General features: G+C 40.6%; 1 long non-coding RNA gene across 1 annotated transcript; it reads right to left on the bottom strand.

The window, feature by feature from the left end:
- Nucleotides 1–7,239: 7,239 nt before the first annotated feature.
- LOC309488714 lies at nt 7,240–9,062 on the bottom strand. The gene is made up of 2 exons (XR_014202246.1): nt 8,833–9,062; nt 7,240–8,737 (listed from the first exon to the last, which is right to left on the bottom strand). It is a non-coding gene; the product is annotated as an uncharacterized lncRNA (long non-coding RNA).
- Between the last annotated feature and the right edge of the window lie 7,946 nt (nt 9,063–17,008).

Raw genomic sequence — 17,008 nt, forward strand, 5'->3', positions numbered from 1 at the left:
CATATAGCCGGTGAGTCCCATGAAACTAGTGCTCCTCGACAGGTACAGAAACAAGCCGATCGACTTACAAATCGATGGCACAAACAGGGAGCGAGACCCAAAGGCACTCGAGACATCAGATTGTCACGAGCCCCACATATTACCGCAGTAGCATCCTCTACCCCAGATACAGCTCTGACAAGGACTGCAAACACTGGTCTCCCACCAACACCTATACATCTTGAGAACAGATTTGAAGTACTAATGAATGTAAATGAGGAATCCCCAAACATGATGAATATGATCGAACACAGACTGTATCAGCCAGTAGCTAACACTGATGCTAACTGGCGCTCAAGGTCGAGCAGACAGCGGCACTCAGCTCAGAGCACAGCCGAGCCAAGGACTCTGATAGTCTGATATCACACAAGGACAATGATAACACCACTGAGCCACAACAACCTCTGCTCATGGACACCATCTCAGCTGAGCCCTGCCCACAGAGCTCACCACAGACAGACATATTAGAACTGCTCCAAGATTCAGCACCCAAGGACGACTTCCTGGAAAACAGCCAGGGAAGCCAGGACAGCATATCCCAGCCTCCGATAACACCTGAGCAACAGCCCCTTTCACCAGATACTTTCTCACTCTCGCCAGCAACTCCACTTTTGTGCTTCTCACAGAAAATGGAAGAACTTGTGCATGCTGGAACCAGACTATCACACTCTTTTGCTGCAAGCCCCCAGATACCAACCAAAAAACGTCAGGCACCTCAAACACCAAAGCCTGCGCGCCGAGCTCGCCTGCCCCCTCCTCCAGTGAGAGCTCTTCGGCCAAAACGCCAGGGCCCACACCCTCCTCCATCTGCTCGAGGTGAACCAAAAACAACTGATACCAGCTCTCAGTGATGTATTTTGGGTTCCTGTTATGATAACAGTAACCTTCTCAAATGTTTACAGAACAAGCGGGAACCCAGTGTGCCTGTATCTTTCTCTATTGCTGTTCTATTACAAGATAGAAAGTCTAAGGCCTTCAATAGCCGTACAGCAAACCCAACTAATCTGGTGCCTATTACATGTCAAACTAAGATTGCTGTGGGGACAAAAAGTAAGACTGTTAAGTTAGCACTTTTAAACATTCGCTCACTTAAAAATAAATCACTTCTAGTCAACGACTTAATAACCACAAACAACCTGGACTTTATGTTTCTAAATGAAACCTGGCTAGAAGACAGCTGCAGTGCAACAATCCTCAATGAAACAGCCCCTCCTAACTTTACTTTTATGAGTGTCTGCAGAGCTGTTAAGAGAGGTGGGGGTCTAGCTGCTCTTTTTAAAGATATCTATCAATGTAAGCAAATATCATTTGGGAATTACCCGTCTTTCGAATATCTGGGTACTGTGTTAAAAGGTGCTCCTCGCATTTTACTTATCATTATTTACAGGCCTCCAAAATATTCTCCAGCCTTTGCTGAGGAATTTACAGAACTGTTATCAACAATTTCCTCAGAGTTTGACTGTTTTGCCATTGCTGGAGATTTTAACATTCACATAGATAATGCAGAAAACAATATGGCAAAAGAAATCAAAACTGTTTTAAAAACTTTTGATCTGACTCAGCATGTACATGGACCCACACACAATCATGGACACACTCTAGATTTACTTATCAGTAAGGGTCTAAACATCTCATCGATTGTTATTAAGGATGTAGCACTGTCTGATCATTTCTGTATTTTCTTTGTTATATTGATCTCTCCTGCCATTGAAGCTAGATCTGTGTCTGTCAAGAAGAGATGCTTAAATGAGAACACTAGTGTACTATTTATGAAGGCTATATCTTTAACACCAAGCATATATGCTGACTCTGTTGATTTTCTCCTTGATTCTTTTAACTCAAAAGTTACAAATATAATTGATGATATTGCTCCTGTTAAAGTCAGGAAGAAGAGTGGCAGACAAAAAGCACCTTGGAGAAACTCAACAGCAGTGCAACATATGAAAAGACAATGCAGAAAAGCAGAGCGCATGTGGCGGAAGACAAAACTTGTAGTCCATTATAACATCTACAAAGACAGCCTGCATGCTTTCAATATGGAACTAGGCAAAGCTAGACAGACTTTCTTCTCAAATATTATAAACAGCAATTTAAACAACACACGCACTCTTTTTGCTACTGTAGAGAGACTGACAAACCCCCCAAGCCAGATTCCTAGTGAAATGCTCTCAAACAGCAAGTGCAGTGAGTTTGCTTCTTTCTTCTCTGAGAAAATCAATAATATCAGAAAGGTGATCAGCACATCCTTGAGTTGCACTGAGGTCAGACAGATCAGACCACCTGAGAAAGTAGTTACTATGTCTGACTTCAAAGAAATTGATGGCAAAATTTTGGTAGAAACCGTACAGCACCTTAAAACATCAACATGCGCTCTTGACACACTTCCCACATCTTTTTTCAAAAGTGTGCTAAACAGTTTAGAAGCAGATCTTCTAGAAGTGGTAAATGCCTCACTTCTCTCTGGGAGTTTTCCAAACTCCCTGAAAACTGCAGTTGTCAAGCCCCTCCTGAAAAAGAGCAATCTGGATAAGACCATATTAAGCAACTATAGACCGATCTCAAATCTTCCTTTCATAGGCAAGATCATTGAAAAAGTTGTCTTCAATCAGCTGAACAAATTCTTAAGCTCAAATGGATACTTTGACAATTTTCAATCTGGTTTCCGACCGCATCACAGCACAGAGACAGCGCTCATAAAGATAATAAACGATATTCGCTTAAATACTGATTCAGGAAAATTATCAGTGCTGGTACTACTCGACCTCAGTGCTGCATTTGACACTGTCGATCATAACATACTTCTTGACAGGCTGGAAAACTGGGTGGGGCTTTCTGGGATAGTCCTAAAATGGTTCAGGTCATACTTAGATGGGAGAGGTTATTATGTTAGTATAGGAGACCATAAGTCTGAGTGGACATCCATGACATGCGGAGTCCCTCAAGGCTCAATTATTGCGCCACTCCTGTTCAACCTGTATATGCTCCCAATGAGCCAAATAATGAGAAATAACCAAATTGCTTACCACAGCTATGCAGACGACACACAGCTGTACTTAGCCCTATCGCCTAACGATTACAGCCCCATTGACTCCTTGTGCCGATGCATTGACGAAGTCAACAGTTGGATGTGTCAAAACTTTCTTCAATTAAACAAAGACAAAACTGAAGTTATTGCGTTTGGAAACAAAGATGAAGTTCTCAAGGTGAACGCATACCTTCTCTCTAGGGGTCAAACAACTAAACATCAAGTCAGGAATCTTGGTGTGACACTAGAGTCAGACCTTAGTTTCAGTAGTCATGTCAAAGCAATAACTAAATCAGCATACTATCATCTGAAAAATATTGCAAGAATTAGATGCTTTGTTTCCAGGCAAGACTTAGAGAAACTTGTGCATGCTTTCATCACCAGCAGGGTGGATTATTGTAATGGACTCCTCACTGGCCTTCCCAAAAAGACCATAAGACAGTTGCAGCTCATACAGAACGCTGCCGCTAGGATTCTGAGCAGAACCAGAAAATATTAACATATCACACCAGTCCTCAGGTCTTTACACTGGCTCCCAGTTAAATTTAGGATTGATTTTAAAGTACTATTACTGGTATATAAATCATTCAATGGCCTAGGACCTCAATACATTGCAGATATGCTCACTGAATATAAACCCAACAGATCACTCAGATCATTAGGATCATATCAGCTAGAAATACCAAGGGTTCACTCTAAACATGGTGAGTCTGCTTTTAGCTATTATGCTGGAACCAGCTTCCAGAAGATATCAGATGTGCTCCTACAGTGGTCACATTCAAATCCAGACTCAAAACACTTCTGTTTAGCTGTGCATTTACTGAATGAGCACTGTGCCGCTGTTCGTCCGACTGTTTGTACTGTACTGTATTTTATTTTATTTTTCTAAACTGTTTTAATTATCCTTATTTCTTTTAATTATTTTAATTTCTCCTATGTCAGCAGGGCATTTAGCCCGAAACTGTAAATGCCCACTCAGAAGGTAAAAGAAAGTGATAATGTGAAAGTGACGTGTATTAATGTGGGTTTGAAAGTAGAACAGTGTTTAAATGACGATATTAAAGTTTTCGTCTGAGAAAGAATGTGAACGCAGTGCTAAAGAAAGTGAAAAGAACGTGTGAGTAAATGAGGGAGAAAAGAAAGTTAAAGGAAAGTTGATAGATGGAAGTCGTAAGAAGATTGAAGGTTAAAAGAAGGAAAGATTTAAGTCTTAAGGGAATCCTTTGAAGGAAAGATCTATAATAATATTATTTTTTTATTTTTAAAAGTACTGTATTTAATTTAATTTTTCTAAACTGTTTTAATTATTCTTATTTCTTTTTATTATTTTAATTTCTTCTATGTAAAGCACTTTGAATTGCCATTGTGTATGAAATGTGCTATATAAATAAACTTGCCTTGCCTTGCCTTGCCTTAGATACACCATGGATCACAAAAGGATTGAAAAATGCCTGTAAAAAAAAGAATACACTCTACAGAGAATTCCTAAAAAAATAGAACTGAACAAGTTGAGAATAAATATAAAAAATATAAAAATAAATTGATAACCATATTACGGATCTCAAAACAGGAATACTATAGCAAATTATTAGATAGGAATAAAAGTAACATTAAAAGTATTTGGAATATATTAAACAATGTAATTAGGAAACACTATAGAAAAAATAATTATCCACAGTATTTTATTGATAATGATGAAATCATAAATGATATGAACGATGTAGTTAATAACTTCAACAGGTACTTTGTAAGTGTTGGACCTAAACTGGCAGAAAAAATCCTTGATCCTGGATCAGCAGATGATTGGAATGAGAAACTAATATGTAGGAATTCAAATTCAATGTTTCTCATGGCAGTGGAGCAGAAAGAAATCATAGATATTGTACTTAAATGTAAAAACAAGATGTCAATAGACTGTGATGGTACTGATATGACAATAGTCAAAAAGGTTATTGAAGCAATTGTTCGACCATTGACACATATCTGTAATCTTTCTTTTCAAACTGGTAAATTTCCAAATAGCATGAAAACCGCAAAAGTCATCCCATTATACAAAACTGGGGACAGACACCATTTCACCAATTATAGGCCTGTTTCCCTACTACCACAGTTTTCTAAAATCTTAGAAAAACTGTTTGTTAACAGATTAGACAAATTTATTGACAAACACAAATTACTTGCTGAAAGTCAATATGGATTCAGATCACAAAGATCCACTTCATTGGCAGTTCTGGAATTAATAGAAGAAATCACCAGTTCCATAGACCAAAATAAATTTGCAGTTGGAGTCTTTATCGATCTTAAAAAAGCATTTGACACAATAAATCATGAAATATTATTTAAGAAACTGGAGCGTTATGGGATCAGGGGTGTTGTTTTACAATGGATGAAAAATTATTTAAGTAACGGGCAACAATTTGTGAAAATAAGTGATTTTCAGTCATCATGCTTGGACATTGTTTGTGGTGTCCCCCAGGGGTCAGTGCTGGGTCCTAAACTCTTCATCTTATACATGAATGATATATGTAAGGTATCAAAAATACTGCAATATGTTCTGTTTGCTGACGATACAAATATTTTGGGTATTGGGGAAAACCTGCAACAGCTTATGGAGGACATCACCTCAGAACTGATCAAAGTAAAGAAATGGTGTGATTTATTTAAACTGTCTTTGAATTTGGATAAAACAAAATTTATGTTGTTTGGGAAGCATAAGGGGAACAGCGATGTAAAAATGGTGATAGACGGTATAAATATTGATAGAGTTACAGAAATGAAGTTTCTGGGGGTGATGATCGACCACATGATCAGCTGGAAGCCACACATTCATCATGTTCAGTCTAAATTATCCAGAAGTATCTCCATTCTTGGTAAAGCCAAACAGTTCTTGAATATGAAAGCTTTACATACTTTTCACTAATTCTGCCTTATTTAAATTACTGTGTGGAAGCCTGGGGCAACACCTACAAATCCTCACTCCGACCGTTGTGCACACTCCAGAAAAGAGCCATCCGGATAATACATAAGGCAGGTTTTCAGGATCATACAAATGAGTTATTTAGAAATTCCTGCCTACTAAAATTTTCAGATCTGGTAGAATTTCAAACAGCTCAGTTAATGTTTAAAGCCAGGCACAAACAACTACCAGATAATATACAGAATTTTTTTACGGATAGGAAAGGGGGTTATGATTACAGGGGAAGGTGCAACTTTAGGATAAAGAGTGTTCGAACAACCATGAAGAGGATGTGCATTTCAGTCTGTGGTGTTAGGGTTTGGAATAAACTCAGTCAAGAACTGAAGCAATGTCCAAGCATGAGTTTGTTTAAAAAGAGGTTTAGACTGATGATTTTTGAGAAGTATCGAGATGAAAGCCAGAGGTGAATTGATGTCTCGTACAGTGTAGATAGACCTGTACATGTGAGTGGGACGAGGTTTTTTTTTTTTTTTTTTTTTTAGGTGTGAATGTATGGTAGGGGGATGTGAATAAGGATTTGAAGTCAAGGCTCTAGAATTTACTATAAGAATAATATTAGATTACTTTCTATTGATATATGTTCATATGAATTTTTTTATTTTTATTATTATTTATTTATTTTCTTGTAGATTAGAAGACTTTGGAAACAGGATGATTATTGCAAATGTAAGTTTTTGAACATTGGAGAGGGGGTAGGATTAAATAAGTTTTTTACTTCTTCCAACCCCTTTTCAGACATGTTAAAGAGTGTTAGTGTGTATTTGTTTGTGTGTATATGTTTGTGTTTGTGTATATATATAAGCGTTTGTATATGTATGTAGGTATGCATATGTACCTGTATATGTGTATATGTATATGAGTATGTATGTATGCACGTAGGTGTGGGTATGTGTGTGGATATATATATGTATGTACATATGGATATGGATGAGGGTTTCTATGCACATATGTGTCTATGTGCTCAATTTCATGTGGGAGTTAAAGACTGGCTGTATGTGATAGAAACAAAGTGTAGGAACTTATTAACATGTCTGAAATAAATTAAAAAGAAAGAGAAAGAAAGAAAGATTATAATGAGTCATTAAATATAAATAATATAGGTGAACATAGTCATTGTATGGATGCATAATTATCAGTGTTGTGGCAGTTTAATTCACTAAACAATCATCTTTGGCATAAGAGACAGTCTGGAATCAAATGATCATTAAAAAGTAATTTATTCTTGCAAGAGGCCCAATTGCCACACAGAGGTAGACAGTACAGTCTGTGAAACAAGTGCGACTAGGAGGGAGGGGCAGGCCAGTCTTTATACTCTGTTATTGTTATCTTCCAAGGTTCTTTAAACTCCATAGATGGATAAGACACCACCAGTGATCCTATTATACACTGAACTTTAGTTTAGCTTAACTTACAGCCTGCAAGTCCTAAATTGGACAGCCCTTTGACCTTAGGGGTCAGGGCTTCAGCCTTCAAAGCTCTCCCCCTCTTTCTCCTGCTTCGCAGGCGTTTCACATCAATCATTATATCACATAGTCAGCAACACACATAGTAGTCAATCTAGTGTATGTTAATGAAAATCAAAGTAAGTAATGAAAATCAAAAATCTCCCATTACACTCCTCCCTTTTTATCATTCATTGATAATTGTTTCATCAAAAACACTCACACAGTACTAATAATCATAATGAAACGTACCAAGTTCAAGTCTTACATCACACTTATACTTCTCATTTCTGAATTTCATATAACTGATCATACTCTTAAACTTAGTAGACAAAAAGATTAAAATTAAAACTATTAGGCAAAACATTAGAATTAAAACTAGTTTGAAAAAAGATTAAAATTAAATAAGCTCAGGCTATTTTTTCAGGGATAGACCCTTAATTTTACAGCAAGCAGATAAAGGTTTATTCTGGAACCGGGCTAGACGAACGAGCTCTGTCATTGCATCCCCAACACTATAGGTCGGACCCTCAGTCATTACAGTATAAACAAGGAAAAGTTGGATTATATTTAGTAGGAAAACAAAACATGCTATAAAAACACAGATAAAGTAGATAGGAAAACTCCTCATATTCAAACCCTGTCCTTGTATGCCATCTCGTAACACGGATGGCTACTGCTTTTAACCCTCTTTACATATCATCATCGTTCCAAAAAATAAAAACATCATAAAAATTCAACAAAAATGAAACAAGAAAAATAAAAACATAAACAAAAAACATAAACAAAACATTTACATGTTAGTGTAGCTTCCTCTATCACTATCATAGTCACATTTCCCTTCTCCAGTTTCCTCATCAGAAACCACTCCCATTTTTGTCAGTTTCACCCCTGTCCCCGCACTCACCAGTCTCTGTACTGAGCTGGAAATACATTTCAGAATGCATGGCAGGCAAAACAAAATCAACAATCCCATCGCTGATAGCTTGGCGTTTATTGATGTAGAGCTTCCTGCTGTTGCCGTTCCTCCTGGCCTTGCGATACCGCCGGGACCTTTCTGCAGTGATTGGCGTGTACCCACGTAGCTCTTTCTGCGACCTTCACGGCTGTGTGCGTTATCAGAAGCACTTGGAATGGCCCCAACCACCTTTTCGCCTTCCAGCTTTTCCTCCTTAGATCACGGATCACCACGAAATCACCAGGTTGGATCTTATGCAGGAATGTCTCTGCTACTCCCCTCTGAGCTGCCTTTACCTGCACAAAAATATTAGACAACAAAGAAGACATTTCTTTGCAATAATTCAACATGTCATTCTCACATACTTCTGTTGATGGCAATCTCTGTTTACCTCCCTCTACCCCCATGAATGGGGGTTTTCCAAACAGTATTTCAAACGGGCTCAAATTTGGTTTGATCCTTTTCCTCATTCTCAAGTACATCAGTACAATAGGGAGTGCTTTTACCCACGTGAGTCCAGTTTCCTCACAACACTTTGCCAATTTGTTCTTGATCGTCTGATTCTGTCTCTCAACAGCGCCCCCACTGGCAGGATGATAACTTGTGTGTGTTCTCATATCAATGCCCCAAAACTGACCCACTTGTTTTATTACCTCATTAACAAAATGTGTTCCATTGTCAGAACTGATTTTTCTTGGTATGCCCCACTGGGGTACTATCTCTGTGAGCAGCGCTTTTGCTACCGCGACCGAGTCTTGTTTCGACGTTGGAAACGCCTCAACCCACCGAGATCACATATCCACCATTACCAAACAATATTTTTGTTTTCCACTAGGGGTTAATTCAATGAAATCCATCATTAAATATTCAAAAGGCCCTGATGGCGGCGGTTGAGAGACCACAGGTGTCTTAACTCCTCTTGCTACATTATGTGTGGTGCAAGTAACACATCTGTTACAAAAGTCTAGTCTGCATGCTTTGTAAAGAAGTGGGAATGTCAGGGTTATTGTTGTCAGATATCACAGTACATGTTGCTTCTATTGTCTCATTCGCCGCCGCGGCCTTCGCTGCCGCGTCTGCTTTGGCGTTTCCTGCTGATACAGAAGTTTTATCGTTAGTATGCGCTGCGCACTTACATATCGCAATCTTTTGTGGTAACAGAACGGCCTCTAGAAGATCAGATACCAAAGGCGCGTTCAGTATCGGACGTCCGTCTGACTTTAAGAACTTTCTGTGCTTCCATAGAGCACCAAAATCGTGCGTGACCCCGAAAGCGTATCTCGAGTCTGTGTAAATTGTTATGCATTCGTTTTCCATAATTTTACACACTTCTGTTAAAGCAACCAATTCAGCTGCTTGCGCCGAATATTTTGATGGCAATTTGCCACTTTTTACAACTTCAAATTCTGTGGTTACCGCATAACCAACCTTATTCTGACCTGTTTGTGGATCTCGCGTCGCCGATCCATCCACAAAGAGGACAGTTTCGCCATCATCCAGTGGCATGTCTGAGAGATCTGGACGAGGTGTGCACACCTGCTCCAGAGCTGTCAGACAGCAATGATGCTCGTCGCCATCTGTGGCTACGGGTAAAAGTGTCGCTGGGTTAAGTGTGGTACAACGTTTAACAGTTATGTTTGGCATATCCAACAGGATTGTGTGATATCTCAACCACCTTGCTGTAGACAAATGTGATGTTTTCTGCTCTTGCAAAATCATGGACACTGAGTGTGGCACATGTAATGTCAGATTACTATACCCCACAAATTCCCTGGAAGCCATCACGGCCTGTTCAGCTGCGGCCACAGCCCGTAAACAGTACGGCAGGCCGGTGGCTACTGGATCTAGCTTTGTTGAAAAATACCCCACAGGTCTCAGTTTATCTCCATGAATTTGCAGGAGCACAGAAGTTGAAAAACCATTTTTCTCATCTACCATTTGCACAAAATCCCGGTCGGCTATAGGCAGGCCCAGGGCAGGAGCCAAAGCCAGTTGCGTTTTCATTTCAGAAAACGCTTCCTCTGCTTCCTTTGTCCAAGTCAGTTTGTCACATGATTTCATCCCTTTCCCTGCAGTAAGGGCTCGTAAGGGCTGCTCAATAATTGCATAATTGGGAATAAATGTACGACAATAAGCACACATTCCCAAAAATGACAATAGCTGTTTCATTGTGACTGGCCTTGGCACCTCCCTGATGCCCTGCACCCTCTTCTCAGAGAGTGATTTACTGTTAGGACTAAGCACATGCCCTAAAAAGGTAACTTCCTGCTTGACAAACTGCAATTTTGACAGGCTGACTTTGTGTCCCTCTCTCGCCAGATGCTTCAAGAGAGACACAGAATCAGCAACACATGTTTTCTCATCACATGCACAGATCAACAAATCATCCACATACTGAAGTAATGCCGTTCCAGCTGTCAATTTCAAAGGCTCGAGGCTTCTTCGAAGCGCTTCGTTGTACGCGGTCGGACTTTCGCAAAATCCCTGACATAATCTCGTAAAGGTATAACCTTTTCCATTAAAATCAAATGCAAACCAGAATTGACTTTTTTCATCCACTGGGACGCTAAAAAAAAGCATTAGCCAAATCCACCACAGTGAAGTACTTTGCATTTTGGGGAATTTGGGAAAGTATCGTATATGGGTTTGGAACTCTCATCGCTCGGGGAATGATAGCTGAATTCACCGCCTGGAGGTCCTGAACGAAACGGTATTCTGTCTCAGCATTCTTGTCACGAATCTTTTTAACCCTCTGAGGTCTGAGGGGTTTTTGGGGTCCTTGAGATGTTCTGACATGCCCTGACATTTGTGCTTTTTTCAGTTGCTTATAAACATATTAATGGCAAAGGTATAATTACACTCTATTTAGCACAAACAGGGCTACCATAATATGTGAGCAACATGCATGTACATGTTTGTATTTTTGAGAGAATAATGTTTATGCATGGTTATTGAAAAAACTAAAAACTAAAGTTTCTGAAATAAGGCCACAAAACACATACTAAATACGTGTCAATAAGACTTTTGACTAATTGATGTCTTTGCCTAGAGTTTTTTCTTCAAAATGATGTGAAAATCATCCTGCCCTTATCATTCACATAACACAATACATTGATTTAAATCTTGTAAAACACTTTTTGTTTGTAAAGGCAATATGCGCAATATGCGCAACCATTCAACAGCATCATGCATATGTAGTGGTTCACACCTGAGGAGACAATGGGGCCCGCATACTTAATGAGCCATTCATTCAGGTGTGTCACCTATAGCCACAAGAAAGAATGCAAGAGCAATATATATACAGTATATATATATATATATATATATATATATATATATATATATATATTCTACCAAATTGGTTCACAGTTGGAAGCATGTCAATTTTTATATTTTTTTCCAATTTTGCTTGCAAATTGTATAATATCCAAGGAAAACATGTCTATTAATTGTGCAGTTAATTCTCATACTGTATTTTCAGTTTTGGAATATGTATCCTCTCCCCAAATTTGTCAATAATACAACACAATAAAAATTATTTAAAGAAAATGCTTATATTTACCTTTTAAAATTTGTTTACATCTACCTTGTAAATATATATTTTTTTATTAAAAAGGTTACAATTACAACAACAATTGAAGTGTAATCTTTCTTTGTAAAAACTAAAGTATACATTTTATCATACATATTTCAAACTTCGAATATAGCCTACATTGACAAAACATACTATATTTAACATATTAGCAAAAATTGGCAAACAAAAGCTTATTTGAGGTGGCAGATATTTTACAGTAAAAATGTGTAATCTATCCAAAACTAATCAACGAAATGTTGTCTTTCTGTAACATAGGTCTTTCGTTTTTATTATAAGGAATATAAATGTTAATTTGCAGTTTAATACGTTGCTTATACAAATACATTTTATTTCAACATATTTCAATCGATTTTACTCAGTATAGCAAAATAGTTTGCTAAAAGCAGATCATTTATTCACACACAGAAACGCAATTCAAATTTAAACCGTCTTTTTGCGAGTTGTGGTAAACAGCGCATCTCTGCCGTTCATTCATTCACACAGAAACGCGATTTACTTGAGAATGAAAAAAAAAACGTACTACATTATTCCATCCGTTGCTCCTCGAAATACCAGCACTTCTGAGGTAAGTTTTCCATTATTATTATTCCTCACAGCGCTGCGAGACAGTGTAGACAACTACACTTATCTGAATAAACTTGATGTATTTTCTCGAGCTGATATGTGGGCGTTCACAGTTTGTATGGGATCGTCTCAGTCATTTGCGTTTGAATAGCGCGCGCTCTCCGTGGGCGTGGCCGATTATAACGTAATGAGATGAGATGAGCTCGACTGGAATCGCTCTCTTTTAATACAGATTTCACAAGATGAGAATATTTGTTTTTTATATAAATTACTTCATTTAAAAGAAGAGAATTCAAGCTTCATGCCTGTGTGTCTGTATGCCTGTTTGACTGAGTATTCGCTCAGTTATTGTTCATTTTCGGACGCGTTTCAGAATGGACTTCACTGGCAGAGAGAAGGCAGAACTCGCTTCGGGTTTATTTTTCTTTATTTGGCAAAAAGCACAACACTTTATTTTTATTGTGAGTATACACAAAAATAATACACATTTAACAGAATCGATTGATGTATGAAACTCCTATGGAAAATCAAAGTCAACAGAGTATTTATGAGTTTCTTTTACATTGATAAAAAAAAAGCGAGCTGGTATCGCCGGCGATACCGTAGACCTCAGGGGGTTAACAGGAAAAATCGGAGTGCGCACTGGAGAATCTGGACAGGGAACAATTATTCCTTCTTTTAATAAAGACTCAAACACTGGCAAAATCCCCCGCAACGCCTCCTTTTTTTAGAGGATATTGCGGTTGACATGGCCTGTAATCAGATTTTGCAGTAATCATAACTGGTTCACAACCCCTGATTAACCCCACATCATACTTATGTTTTGCCCACAGTTCAGGAGGTATTTCTGCCAATGCACTGTGAATGCCAGTGACAGAAATAGCCCCTCCCTTCCTGTTCTCCAATGCACACTTCTCAGTCACCGAGGTGTCGAGATCGTGGGGAAAACCAGTTTCATACAGAGTTTATACACCACAAACATCCCACTATTCTTCCATTCATAAATATAAAGAATATGGTTATGGGGAGATGCCGAAGGTGGAGGAGACGCTTGCGAGCTATCTCTCTCCAGCAACGGCATCTTCCTTGAAGGCTCCTTCACTTCCCTCCAAGCCAGTAAAATTCACATCAGCACTGGTTCATAAATCGTATGCAGCCGCTGGTCAAGCTGCAGCGTGTCTGCATACGATGTCTATTATGCAAGCATATCAGGCAGAATTATTGGGGGATTTAGAGGAGGGCGGGGGAATTGGTCCTGACACGGTGGCCGAACTACGCAGAGCCACAGATCTGTCTCTCAGGGCTACCAAGGAGACCGCTAAATCAATCGGGCGGTCTATGGCAGCCCTGGTGGCCACTGAGAGGCATCTGTGGCTCAATCTGAGCGAGATTAAAGATAAAGAGAAACACATTCTCTTAGATGCTCCGGTCTCCACTGTTGGTCTTTTTGGTGATGCAGTTAACAGTGCTGTAGCTAAATCTCAAGGAGCTTCTAAACAGGCAGCTGCACTGCAAAAACTTCTCCCCCGCCGTTCTTTCATTGAGGCTGCTGAGCGGGAGCAGCCTCACTCCTCTAAAAAGAGCGCTGAACATCGTGCCACTCAAAAACAGTGTGTCCTCCCGTGCTCCCCCACAAAAATCTCGGGGACACGGAGGGCGCTCTCAAACCCAGCAGTCTTCGAGGGGTAAAACGGATCTGCGGACCGTTATTACCGCCAAGAAGGCTGCTGGGAAAAGGTCCTGACGTCCGAGGGCTCAGGACAAATGAGGGTAGTTCCCCCCGAAGCAGAGCGGTTAACACCTCTTTTCACGGTGCCCGTCTCTCTTCGGTGCCCTCAGGGGACCGTTCTGCCAACCCTGCCGCCTCCGGTGTTACAGGGCGCAGCGGTCTCCGTTTTCTTCATATTGTGGTTCTCGTTCAATAACAACGTGTGATGTGCAATGCATTTTGTCAGGTGCCATACAATCTGTTTTCCCAGACGTCGTTCGGCTTTTTGCCAGTTTCAGAATCATATTTGCCCAATCTGAATCACTTATCTGCCATTCATATGCCCATTTTGGGTCAAATTTTAAACAGCACGCCTCAGGATTTTCCTCAATTGATATCCCTGATGGCCCTGCTGTTAATGTCAAATTTAATTCACACATTAAATCTCTGGCCATTAGCGGTGTCGGACAGTTTGTTGAACAGAGGAACGCATGCCTCAATGTTGTTCCCTTTTCTGTCTCACACACTAAGGGCTCCGTGAAATTTTCAAAAATGACATGACCCGAAGCCGACATGCTTTTATACACAGAATCTGTTAATGTCGGTGGCCATGGCAAATCACACGGTCTTATTGTTGAGCGGCAGGCGCCACTATCGACAAGAAAGTTTACAAGTGACCCATTCACTAACATTGGATATCTTGGCATTTGTGAAAACGCCTCACTTTTATACATTTTTAAGCATTCCTCAGAAACATCCATACTCAAAACTTTATCAGATATACATAAAGGTTTGCAAGCATTTTCTTCGTTGCAGAGAGCGGGACAGTGAGAATCAGTGTATGTGTGTGTTTGTTGTGTTAAAATAAAATGTTCACTTCCCTTTTCTTGAGCTGGAAACTGGCCTCCCGTCTGCCGCCTTTCCCTCTCGCGCTCTCCGCACAGCTGCTGGCTTCAATCCGCCTTTGTCGCCTCAGGACAATTTTCAGCCCAATGTCCCTCTTTCTTGCACATTTTGCACTTTGTACACAGTCTCATAATGTGATCATCCGACTCACACAGAGGACACTTCCATTTCTTCTGGTCCGTCTTCTTCTTTCTTTGATGGTTGTTGCTTCTTCCATACGGAAATGCCACTTTTGCCAGCTGCATTCCGCCTGTTTGCTGCATCCCGCCCGCCAGCTGTATTCCGACTGTCAGCTGCATTCCGCCTGTCAGCTGCGCGGTTTCTTCCGCGTGCAGCGCGTGCGCCAGTGCATTTGACAGTCTACCGTGTTTCCACTCGATGTAACTGATTTTCACTGCCATTGAAATTTCTGGTTTCAACCCAGTCAGAAAACAGCCGAGGAGATGCGACTCCCATGTAGAGGGGCGATCTCCCCTGTTGTTTGGCTCAACAAGGCCGCTGTTCTGTCTAAATGTCTCAAACAGTCTTACATAATAGTCACCGACCCGTTCGTCTGGCCGTTGACGGCAGCAGCTTATCTTTTCAGTGTCCACACGTGCTGGAAACACATCTCTTATTGCTCGTGCCAGGTCCAGGACAGCTCCTCTGTAATCGCCGTTTGCCCTGTCCGTCCAGTCTCTGTGCATGCGCCTGTGGTCTTCAATCTGTATTCGACCGGTCACCAGCTGCCACTTAGCGGCCTCTAGCTTCATGCCTAGCAGCCTCTTCAGCTCTTGTGTAGTGGGGCTGAATTCTTGGCAGAATTTGATCAGTTCTTCAGCGAATCTGTCCCCCGCGTCCTCAGGGTTTGGCAGAACTGTCATGCACTCTTTCAAGTCGGACCCGTTCCACGGTCTGTGCACGTAAATAGGGCCGTCAGTGCCTGCTACTTCCACCATTGGCGCGGTGAAGCTCTCTGGCTCGCTTTTCACCTTTGATCTTGTGTTCATCGGTCTCTTTCGTTTGCCGACCCCCTTGTCTTCGTCCGGAGTGTCGTAAACGGCGTCATCCTCTTCTTCGTCCGGAGTGTCCTCTTCACCTTCCGTGTCTACTGGTCGTGCTCGCTTGATTGGCTTTGTCGGTTTCACAGGCTTTTTGGGCTTTTTTGCAGTCTTTACTTGCTTCTTTGGTTCTGGCTCTGTTTCGGATTCAGTCTCTGTCTCTGGCTTCTTTGGCTGTCTCGGCGGAGAGCGGTCAAGGTCGTGGTCAAGCTTCAGGGCTGCCAATTTCTGCTCAGGGACGTGTGTCAGTCCTGCATAAGCCGGCGGAGCATTCTGCGCGCTCGGCGCACTCGGTGCCGGATTTACATGTGGGAAAACACAAACACAAACATTCCGTTCATTAGCTGGTGTAGGTGTCACATGTCTCTCACATGCATTCATATTTTCCTCACCACATTTACTCACGCACACGCTGTCAGGTGCCGTGGGCACAGATTTTCCACACACATCACTCTGCTTTTCATTCATAGCCATTTCTTGCTTTTTCTGCATTCTGCATTCTCTCTTTCTTGCTTCTTCCATCCAACATTCAACCGTTGCATCACAGTTTTTACACACATGTCTAGCGCACGCACAGCAGCCTAGTGTTTTGTTGCTGCGCTTCTCAATTGACTCTTTAACCACTCTTAATCTTGTGGTGCTTAATGTTCCTTCTTTCGGAAAATCATGATGTCTTATGAGCTTCCCTATGTCTTTCAAGCCCTTTTTCCCATGATTTTTCTTCATTGCACAGTATACCGGTGTGCAGTATTTA

This window comes from Leuciscus leuciscus (genome assembly GCF_965113295.1).
Source record: "Leuciscus leuciscus genome assembly, chromosome: 24".
In the NCBI taxonomy this organism is placed as follows: domain Eukaryota; kingdom Metazoa; phylum Chordata; class Actinopteri; order Cypriniformes; family Leuciscidae; genus Leuciscus; species Leuciscus leuciscus.